Below are 10,503 nucleotides of genomic sequence, written 5' to 3'. Positions count from 1 at the left end.
AGTTGGGACATAAGACATGAGGGAAGGGTGCCTGAACGAGTTCCTTCCAGAACACCTGCTAGTGGGTATGAAATGAGAGATGCTATGGGTGGAGAACCTAGATTGATGAGGATGGTTGCAGAAACTCAAAGTGGCTAAATGCGTGCTGAAGAAGTAAAGTGGATTAGGAGATCCATACGTGCATGTTTCCATTTTCAAGCAAGTATTAAGAGCGGAACAACTAGTGGATTCCCACACACAATAGAAGGGTTGGGGTTAACATTGGAGGGAATGACATTGACTTGGTTCCAACCGCTAAATAGTAGAGATTTCTTGAACATTGATAAACTCTTATGAGAGTTTGTGGAGGAATTCTTAAAAAGGGAAATCAAGCATAACACTGTCTCTCAGATCTATGCTTTCAAGCATAAAGAAAATGAAAAGGTGAAGGAAGCTTCACTTTGTTTCAAGCAATACATGGAAAGATGTTCAATGTGAGAGTTACCACATGACGATCGATTATCGATACTTTTTATTGAGGTCTTGAAAAAAAAAACTCTAAAAAAGGACTTGCACTTAAAAGAATGCATAACATTTGAAGAAGTCAGGAAGCATTGTACCTAGTTGACAATTGCAAAACATACGACGAGTTTATTGAGGACTTAGAGACTAATACTAGTAGTGCCTTTTCTACCATCAGTGAATCTACTGCAAAATGGAATGCTCCTGCTTCAATCACACAAAACATGGAACATTTGGTTGAGGACAGAATGAATCAGACCTATCGGCAAAATCCTAACATGAGGCTGCAGTAGCCACAAGTAGTCAATGCTACAATAGTGCTGAAGTGGTGTGCCATAGAACATAAATACATGAACCATGACACTAGTGAGTGTTTCTATAACCTAAACCCCATGAGGGAAAGGTAGTATGGGCTGCCGACAATGCAATAATTGCCACCTTCTCAAAGGTACCATATTATACCAAAAACACAAAATAGGGAGGGGACAAACCGCAACCAACATTGGTGCAACAACCACCATTACTTCATGACAATCGAGAAATTGTGTGTTATGTGCAATCGGCAGAACCTCTCATAACTGAGCCAATGATGTCACCTACTATTTATTATGCGGAGCCAGTCAAGAGTCACACAAGGGAGACAGAGGGAGTAGCTTTATACCTTCGATGAGAGTCCATATTGGGCTAGTGCCGATGAAGAAACCAGACCCTGACATGTGGATTATACATCTAGAAGTCAGTTCATGATGGAAAAAAATACACTCATGTTCCTAGCAAACCAGAACTACAAGCCCAAGGGTTATCCGCCTAGGGCAAGTCAACCAATGGGAGCACCACCAACAACCCAACTTGAGGGCCCATGTTATGAATGTGGAGGTGACCATTGGGTGCGAGAGTGTCCGCATAAGGTCAATGAACAATTTTTTTTGGATTTTGTGATGAGTGTGGAAGAGATGACTTGATTCAAAACTGCACCAAGAACCTTGATAATCTGGGAAAGGAAACTGTCAATGTCATAGGGATTTTTATCATGCACAAGCGAATCAAAATATGAGCCAACAGTTTAGTAAAAGTGGTGACTCAAGCTCAAGCTCAAGCTCAGGAAGCAGCAAAAAATTGACCTATAGCTGATGATTTGAGGCTTTCAGAACAACTATATTTAAACATGGATCAATAGAACTCAAAGAAAATCATGGAAAGCCAAAAGGGACAAAATGAAAGCAAAAAGGTTGAAGGAGAAAATAGATTTAGAAACAGAACTACATCAAACAAAAGAACAGATTAAACACGAGCAAGAAAGCAAGAAAAACGCAAGGTAATCAGAAGAGTCAAAGACTGACTTAGGCGGTTTAGTCTTGGTGGGAAAGGTAAATGAGCAACTAGACACAATGCAGCAAGCTTATGAAGCAAGGCTCCATAAAAACTAGAATTTAGAACAAAGACTTCTGACCTGTCCACATCCAGAAGACAAAACCAAAAGACTACAGGTGTACAAAAGACTTGTAGAAACTACTCAAGCTCTGATGCACCTTGAAGGTCCAAAATTTCTTGAGCTTGTAATACATGGGATGGAAAAAGAAAACACGGAAACATGAGAAGAAACAAACATAGGTGAAAAGTATATGATTCAAGGATTTTGTGACCGATGTGAAAGAGATCATGTGCTCATGAATTGTGCACAAAATCCAGATAACAAAATCAAACCTAAAGCAGCAAACAAGAAAGAATCAAGAACCACGAAGGTGGTGGCAAACACAATAGATGAAGAAAAATCTTTAGAGATGCGGCCAATTCCGTAAGTAGATGAACTTTGGCCAAAATCTCTATGGGAAACAATCAAAAATAGAAAAGACAAAAGCAACATTACTGTTAGCACCAACCCTTGAAATCAATATAGACCATGAAATCTATGGGGACGATATTGGCAGTCATTGTACGGAGAAGCAAGAATGGAAGTTTTTGTAGAAAGAAAACTTGTAACCATAAGAACCTTACCATCCTTTGTAGATAAATATGATACAAAATTTGAGGTAAGAGTTATGCCATCATATCGGAATTCTATTCCACAAGTGACAGATACAAAGAGCTTCCATGACTTATTGTCTTCTCCTATAAGGGGCACAATCACTCTTGCAAAGTTGCTGAAAATCAAACTGCATTTGTGGGTACAAATGAATAAAAATTTTGGAAAAATGAGAGTGAAGGTCTAGCCAATAGAAAAACTCATGGAAGAAACCAAGAAAACAACTCATCCTAAGAAATCAAAAGTGGAACCTGTTTTAGTAAGTAAGGTAGGTGATTATTGTGAAGGCAAAGAAGGAAACACCACCTTACCTATGGAATATAAGGGAGTGACCACATGGTGATACTTGACAGTGGGGCTGGAATAGCCATCACTACAAAAGGAATCTGGGAAAAATGGGGAAGGCAAGCTCTCAAGAAAATGTGCATGAAATTGCAATTAGTCAACGAGTATGTGGAAAGACCCTTGCAAATGTTGGAATAAGTGATAGTATGCTTATGCGGGATAGAGTATGAACATACCTTTGTGGTAGTAAATTTGGAAAAGGCAACAACTTTGAAGTTATTTTGGGTTGACCTTTCATGCATCAACTCAAAATGGTTCAAGACTGGGGCTATGACCATCTACGACACAAGGGAATCATAACCAAGTTAAACACCAAGGACCATAGTTATAAGGATGTAAACCAAACGCCAATAGAAGATTTTGTTGTAGCTACGGATGATAAAATGCAGTTACCTTCTTGGGTAGTGAAGGATGCTCATGTTTGGATGTGTGGAGCATCAGAGTGCAGGAGTCTTAAATAAGAGGAGTTAATTCTAAAGCGTGCAGTAGAAGACAACTACTACATGAAGGAACCATTTTCAGAGGAGTTATTTGAACCTTTTGGGTGGGAGAAAATACTAGCAACTCTTGATGTCTGCATAAATGAGGTGATAACTCTATCTTTATATTCCAGAAGATTCCATTTTTTGATGTGACAACTCCATCTTATAAATGTAATTTCTCCCCACATTTAAGCTTCACTGGTGGGGAGTCCATAACTTCTAAAAATCAACTCCAAATTTGTCGGAGTTTGGGGATTTAGAACCTGCTTTCTAAGATCTTTCCAATGATATGTTGGTTGATAGGGTTTTGACAAAGCGTTTATGTACTTCACTGGGTTACCCACTTTGGACAAATTTCCTTATAGGGCCCCTTTGAGAGTCCAAATTTTTCCTAACGTCACAGATGATGAAGATGAATACCATGATTTAAGGAGCGATGAATTAGGAAACGATGCAGAAGATGAACTCTTGAGTAATTTTGGATACAAAAATGTTCAAAGAGAGAATGAGCCAATTTTCTACGAGTTTCTTAACCAAAAAACGTGGAGACAGGAGAGATATGAGAGAAGGCGAACGATGACCAAAACACAATATCTCATGCTTGTGGGAGCATATGATTGTGTCCGAGACAAAATGATTCAAAAACCATTGAAGTTGATAAGTTTTTGGATAAAGTCAAAGAAACAAAGCAAAAAAAACCGAAAGCCAAGACAAAAAAGAAACCAACAATATCAAAAATTGAACGGAAAAATGAATATAAAAAATTAAAACGAACATTGAAAGAGGTTTGGAGCACAAAAATGGAAGTTGAGGGGGACTCTAACTTAGAAAATATTGATGCACCTTCTCATTACAAAAAACTTATAATTCAGGATCGACGTACTATTGTGGAGCAATTGATGCAAGAACCAAAGGAATCGGGAACATCATATGATGGGCCTAAAAATGCAAAGAAGATTGATTTGGCAAAAACCAAGGAAGAACCGAGACCAACATACATAGCCATAGATCTTACTGATGAGAAAGAGAAACATTTGTTGATAGCTACCCTCAAACAATATAGCAATGTGTTTGCTTGATCTTACAAAGATCTAAAGGGAGTAGACCCTAGCATTTGCCAACACATAATACCTCTGAAGAGTGATGCAAACCCACACTGACAATGTCCATACACTTACAATGAAACCTTTGCGAAGAAGATTAAGGAAGAGATAAACAAATTAAAAGAGGAAAAATTTATCTATGAGATCGAACACACGGAATGGGTGTCACCAATTGTCATGGTGCCTAAGAAAAACGGTAAATTATGAGTGCGCTTAAATCTCAAACAAGTAAACGCTGCCATTATCAGAGACAACTATCCCTTATCCATCACTGATCATGCAATTGAATGAGTTGCTGGAAAAGAAGCCTACAACTTTTTAGATGGATTTTCATGCTAACCAATTCACGATCAAGCTAGAGGATCAACACAAAACTGCCTTTGCTACATAATGGGGCATATTTGCATATCGGGTAATGCCATTTGATATAACCAATGTGCCTGCCACATTCCAAAGGCTAACGAGTCATGCGTTCAAGGAATATCTAAGACAATTCTTAGAGATTTACATGGATGACATGTATGTGTATTCTCTTCACAAAAATGAACATGTCGATCACTTAAAAAAAGGCTTTGAGAAATACAAAATGTATTGTATCTATCTAAACTATGAAAAGTGTGTTTTCATGGTAAGACAGGACAAGATTTTGGGACATATGGTGTCCAAAAATGATATTTCCATTGATCTTGAAAAGATACAAGTGATTGTTGCTCTTTCGAGACCAAAAAAAATTAGAGAGGTACAAGCTTTCATGGGCCATTGTGGATATTATCGCATGTTCAGTTACATGTATACGATCATTCCCAAACCTCTCTATGCACTCATCACAAAGTTCAAATGGAATGAGGAATGTGAAAAAGCATTTCAACAATTGAAGCAAAAACTTCTTCTTGCTCTGATTTTGAGAGCTCCTGATTGGGACAAGATTTTTCATGTCCATGTAGATGCATCGGCTTATGCTATTGGATATGTCCCCAAGGGATTCACTCTATATACAAAATGGGACACCACTTGCGAGCGAAAAACTTTCGTAAAAACCCTATATACGACTCATATTAGGGAATATGACCCCCCTTTCTACGCTTATACGACAATCAATGAAGAAAACTATCATATTCCTATCTTACATATAAAATTTAGGTCTCACATGATCTAATTGAGTAAAATATCCTAGCACATGCTCTACACTCCCACAAGTATTTAGAAGAGCACTACAATAGTGATCCACCCCTGTCCACTTCACCAAAAGGTATGTCAAGGTACTCCATATTTTTAAGGATTCCATATTGGAAGGACTTGAAAATACAACATCTCTGGGATCCCATGCACATATTCAAGACTATTTCTCACACCGTGTGGAACTAAATTATGAGCAAAAGAGACTCATTTGGGGAAAGGGATGATTTGAGGGCCTTGAAACATCTCTCCGCATTATCTACCACTCCGTATTGAGGCCCCAATGCAAATATTCTGCTTCCCAAAGCCCCGTAGATTCTAACAAAAGTTGAGCTTGATTGAGTGAAGGGTTGCATTGCCTCTATTCACACATCAACAAGATATATGAGATCACTAAAGGGAGCTTTCACAAAGGCAAAGAAAGTTGGAAGCATTCAATTGTATGGGTTGAAGTCTCACGATTGGCACAAGATGTCACAGGCAGTTCTTTAAATTTTAAGTTGTCCCTCATTTATTTTAGATATTGAATTTTTTGTATGACTAAAATAATATCTTGTTGTTGACCCCGCTGGGTCAACAACATGATATAACTCAATTTTTGCAACAAAGCCTTATTTTTTGTGAGTTATGAAATACTGCGGATTATGGTCATTAACATCATTTGTAATGAGTAGTTAGTTTAGTTGCAAAAGCCGGGGTGCAATGGCACTTCTAGATTGTACATACAAAGCAATTTTATCCCTTGAACTCTATTTTAGGTTTAACCTATGGTAACCTTAGTATATAAGGCACCTAGGTCATTTTGTAAAGAGAACTTTTAACATAATCTAAGTTTTAAGCAGCCGTCGACTGTGTGAGAGAGAGGAAGACAGAGAGAGCGTGAGCTTCAACTTGGCGCTACTCCCCGCTCGCTCATCGCATTGAAGAACCAACAACACCATTGTGTTAGGCTCGATGAGAGCTACACAACAACACCAAGCATTCCATGCAAGACGAAGCATGTACATTGATGCATCTACGAGCCATCTGTGGTCGTAAGTGTATCAAACGATGTCTGTTTTTTGCTTGCAAGTAGTCATTAGAATCATGGCGACATAAGCTATACATAGATACTCATGATTTCAATTTTGGGCACTTTCGGAATCTGGCTCTATCTTCATACGTGTTTTTGTAGATGGGTCTAGAGTGAGGTTTTTGAGTGTTGAGGCTTTGGGATAGGTGTATCCTATTGAGGGGATGGTGTTTCATAAGTTTCATACAATTTTGGTATGGTTTAGTGAGTTTCCTTCCGTTTGAGTGTATATGGGTGGGGTGGTGTAGTTGAGAGTAGCGAGATTCTAGATTGTGGTTTAGTTAGCCTTCCAAAGTGTTTTATGAGTGGGATGGTCTCAGCCTGACAAGCTAAAGAGATTACCTTTGTATACCTATCATGTCATCTCTATCCTTGATTGAAATTATGTTGATCTAGGTGTGTTGCATTCACTTTATAGGTGTTGTGATTCACTCCCGCAACATTGGCACCGTTGCTGAGGACACACGGACTTGAGTAGGTAATCCTATTAACACTCGTGTGATGGTTTCTTTCTTTAGTTTTCACTCCCGCAACATTGGCGCCATTTTTGGGGACACACGGACTTGAGTAGGTAATCCTATTAACACTTGTGTGATGGTTGCTTTCTTTAGTTTTGGCTAAAGAAATCATTTTTCTTAAGTGGATTCCAAAGAGGTTATTCCAAGAGCAAGTGGATAGCCAGGAAGCGTGTTTCTTGCCAAGGGTCTACGACTAGATAGATTTAGTTAGGATTTGTAGTAATAGTGGTAGATTAGAGTAGTTGTTGGTGGTCAAGTGATTTGTGAGGCGAGAAAAGTCTTTGCTAGTCCGTGTGTGGCAGTGAAGCGTTTTTCTACTCATAGATACAAAACCCCATATGATGTGTAGGAGTAGCTTTAGATAAGTGATCTGATTTTGATCTAGAGCTATTTATCACTGCATTATTTGCTAAAGTGCGTGTTTGCATTTAAAATATTTGAAAAGTCTGCTTTTGAGGAAAATATTCAATAAACAACTTTCTATTGATATTTTGTCATGACTGATTGATGCTGAGCATATAAGAGGGTATGTGCAAGGGTTCTGTGAAGAAAATTTGCAATTATGTAAACTTGGACATCATACGCGTATGATGTCTCAAGGGGCAGCTGGAGACCAAATTTGAAAAATCTAACTACACTAGAGTGTTTAAAATGGGGGTTTTACCCTAGGTACACATTGAGACTAGAGTTTTGACCAACTCTTGACACCCAAAAGACAAAAGACGGAGTGTGGGAAACGGAAAGAAGAAAAACTTGTGATTCTCAGCACATTTTTGCATGAAAATTGGTAGAGGTGCTTGAAAACCAGTGCTAGAGACTTGGGGATGCTTGTGAATGAATTCTCTCCAAAAATTCATCAGCAGACATCATACGCGTATGATGTTTGAGGAGTGATTCTGGTAGCAATTTTGTCTCTTTGTGCACACCACATATGGCCTGCACACTGGCACCACAACACAAAAGAGCACAAGACGGAGAGAAAGAGGCAAGGGAAAAAGTTGACACTGCCAATGGCTATGGAAGCTTGACCTTCAAAAAAATAGTACAAGATGCTCCTTCAAAACACCCTTGGTTTCTCCTTGTAGCTTTGAAGAAAAAAGCCTCAAAAAATGGGCCTATTAGGCTATTTATAAGGTTTTATTTTCCTTTTTTAGTAAGTCAACGAGCATCAAATAAGTGTCTAATTTTCCCTCTTGAATATCCACATGAATCAACACTTTTATGCTAGGAATGAGTTCTCAATGCCTCGATGGTCCCCTCTTTTTCAATGTCATGGGACACCCCTCCCCCTTGGCACTAGTGCTAGCGGTAGTGGAGTGACCACCTCTGTCCAACCAAAAGGGGAGGGCTTGTTGGCTCTTCGTGTGAATAACACCCAACCAAGGCCAACTACCATAGTACTGACAATGACAATTGACACCATCGATGCACATGGTGCACGACAACACACCGCTGCTATTGTGCCCACTCGACCACCACACAGTGCCCATACACAAGCCTGCCCACGAACAGGATGGGGGAGAGAATCCATAGCTTCTCCCTCTCTCTTGATCATTACCAAATGGGAGGCCATGGCCTAATACATATTCTCTACACTATTTTCCCCCACTATGCATGTGGAATAACTTGTGTGCCTTGTGGTAGCTCCACAGCCCTGCACCCCCTTGGGTTCATAAAAAGCAAGAATATTTATTAAAAAACACCCACTTTTGACCTGCAACAACTTTTTGCTCCAGTGTATGATGAGCAGTCTGTAAAGCTGCAGTGAGACTCCATAATGTGGGCTTCAAACCTTCAAAAACCCACCACAATTGACCATCCCAAGACCATGAACGAATGGCCCTAAATGGAAAAATTGATTGGCAACCACACTATTGATGCGAACTGTCAACTTCTTCCCGCAATATTCTAGTGCTCGTAACTCTGATTGATAATCTCTCACTTCTAGCTAGCTTCGTTTGCAGTACACTATCTCTGCAAACCCTAGCAAGCGTGAGAAAACCTATGGCATACTTATCGAGGTGATCAAAAAGGTGCAAAACCGGCCCTCAACAAAATTTCAATTGATCCTATCTCAATCATCTGGAGTCTGATTGGCAGATTTGAAAAGACCTGCATGCTCCAAAGATCAAGAACTCAGCCCCATCAACTCATATGTCATGCTGCATATATTCAATCCGATGGGAATCTGCAAAGCACCTTTACTTCAAGATACCACATCTTGAGCTACACACCTCTAATTGACAGGCCATTTGGACACCGGCTTGGAGAGAAGTTTGAAAGCCACCTTTTGCATTGTCACTTATGAACTTTTGTCACTTAAAGCTATCATATTTAGAAACCCCATAACAAAGCTCCTCGAAAAAAAAACCCTCAAAATACATGATAACTAGATCTATCAGTTTTCCCTTGACCATCACACATGCTCCTGCACTTGAGTGTGTACTTGTGGATCCTCATAGCTCTACTTCCTCCTCCTTCAAGCACCAACTCTCTTTAACTGTACCAACATGTTGGTAGTGTATATAAACCCTTTACAAAATTAAGTGCAATACCATGATGGTCTTATATAGGCTCTAAATGGAAGGCGACATTAAATGTTGGAATATGCACCACATGTGGGAAAAGGTCAAGCAACATGTGGAATATACCAAATATCATGTGACCATAATTAAGTAGCATGTGTGCATAATAAAGAAGCATGTGCTAGGAAAATCTATGTAGCAGGATGCATGCATACACATAAGCGTGCATGCTTAGTATCCTTGACTTTACGGTTGGTCACATATTGAGTGTAAGCTAAAGGCTTATCCAAACAATATATGTATGCAAAGAAACAACAAAAAATAACATGAAATCGGTGTATTGATGGGAAGCGCTCCATTCCAACAATAGAAATGAGCCCCAAGCAATTACACCACCTAAACCCTCAATGTGAATGCTCCCTACCCAAACTTGTTTCTAGGAAGATAGACACCAAGGGAGGTTACTTTTCATAAAATACATGTATGCAGGTGTAGTGATAAGGAGCACTCCTTTCCAACAATACAAATGATCCTTGAGAACTTGCACCACGTAAACCCCCCACAAGGATGCTCCCTACCCAACCTTGTTTCCAAGTGGATAGACACCCAGGGGAGGTAACTATTCATGGATGTTGGAAAACAAAGGACCAAAAAATTTACTTGATAAAGCTAAAGCATAAAGGGTAAACCTCAAGTTCTAGTTCTAGTAGTGAGGACTCTAGAGAGTCTACCAAAATGGGTGTCTATGAGGATGGGAC

Source organism: Adiantum capillus-veneris, chromosome 21 (genome assembly GCF_014529385.1).
Source record: "Adiantum capillus-veneris isolate H3 chromosome 21, ASM1452938v2, whole genome shotgun sequence".
Taxonomy (NCBI): Eukaryota; Viridiplantae; Streptophyta; class Polypodiopsida; order Polypodiales; family Pteridaceae; genus Adiantum; species Adiantum capillus-veneris.
Note: the sequence above shows the minus strand (reverse complement) of the source record.